The sequence below is a fragment of the Oncorhynchus mykiss genome, chromosome 13 (genome assembly GCF_013265735.2).
Source record: "Oncorhynchus mykiss isolate Arlee chromosome 13, USDA_OmykA_1.1, whole genome shotgun sequence".
NCBI lineage: Eukaryota > Metazoa > Chordata > Actinopteri > Salmoniformes > Salmonidae > Oncorhynchus > Oncorhynchus mykiss.
The window spans coordinates 13,850,214-13,851,941 of NC_048577.1; positions in this window are offsets into that span (position 1 = coordinate 13,850,214).

Consider the following 1,728-nt stretch of genomic DNA (forward strand, 5'->3'; position numbering starts at 1 on the left):
GTAGTGTATTGACAAATTTTCTTATCTTAATTAATTATTTATTATCTCTACTTGACAATAGTTCACATTTGGAAATACCATACATTTTGTATTTACATACAGAGAGGGAAGGGTGCTCCCTACTGGTCCTCCTGTTTCAATACAATTTCAATGTATGAATCACAAATGGGTACATTTCCCCCACCCAGGAACTATGGAGACAAGTATGCTTGTAAATTAATCAGTGGTGTAGAGTACTGAAGTAAAACTACTTTAAAGTACTTCTTAAGTACTAAGAACTATTTATTTATTTATCTCTTGGCATTTTTCCTATTTTGTTGCCTTACAACCTGGAATTACAATTGATTTTTTGGGGGGGTGTCACGGTTTTCTAGGTGAGAAAGAGAGTCGGACCAAAATGCGGCGTGTCGATTGCGATCCATGTTTAATAAACAAACGTAAAACACGAATCGATACAAACACTACAAAACCAAGAACGTAATGAACGTAACGAAAACCGAAACAGCCCTATCTGGTGAACAACACAGAGACAGGAACAATCACCCACAAACACACAGTGAAACCCAGGCTACCTAAATATGGTTCCCAATCAGAGACAATGACTAACACCTGCCTCTGATTGAGAACCATATCAGGCCAGACATAGAAATAGACAAACTAGACAATGAAACATAGAATGCCCACTCAGCTCACACCCTGACCAACCAAAACATAGAAATATACAAAGTAAACTATGGTCAGGGTGTGACAGGGGGTTGTATCATTTGATTTACACAACATGCCTACCACTTTGAAGATGCAAAATATTTTTTATTGTGAAACAAACAAGAAATAAGACAAAAAACTGAAAACTTGAGCGTGCATAACTATTCACCCCCCCAAATGCAATAGATTGTAGTCACCTTTTGCAGCAATTACAGCTGCAATTCTCTTGGGGTATGTCTCTATAAGTTTGCCACATCTAGCCACTGAGCTTTTTGCCCATTCTTCAAGGCAAAACCGCTCCAGCTCCTTCAAGTTGGATGGGTTCCGCTGGTGTACAGCAATCTTTACTTCATACCACAGATTCTCAATTTTATTGAGGTCTGGGCTTTAACTGGGCCATTCCTAGACATTTAAATGTTACCCCTTAAACCACTTGCGTGTTGCATTAGCAATATGCTTAGGTTCATTGTCCTGCTGGAAGGTGAACCTCCGTCCCAGTCTTACATCTCTAGATGACTGAAACAGGTTTCCCTCAAGAATTTCCCTGTATTTAGCGCCATCCATCATTCCTTCAATTCTGACCAGTTGCCACCACCATGCTTCACTGTGGGGATGTTGTTCTCAGGGTGATGAGAGGTGTTGAGTTTGCACCAGACATAGCATTTTCCTTGATGGCCAAAAAACTCAATTTTAGTTTCATCTGGCCAGAGTACCTTCTTCCATATGTTTGGGGAGTCTCCCACCTGCCTTTTGGCGAACACCAAACATGTTTGCTTATTTTTTTTGTTCTTTAAGCAATGTCTTTTTTTTGGCCACTCTTCCGTAAAGCCCAACTCTGTGGAGTGCACAGTTTAAAGTGGTCCTATGGACAGATACTCCAATCTCCGCTGTGGAGCTTTGCAGCTCCTTCAGGGTTAGGTGGGCGGCCCTCTCTTGGCACGTTTGTTGTGATGCCATATGCTTTACATTTTTTAATAACGGATTTAAGGGTGCTCCGTGCGATGTTCAAAGTTTCAGATATTT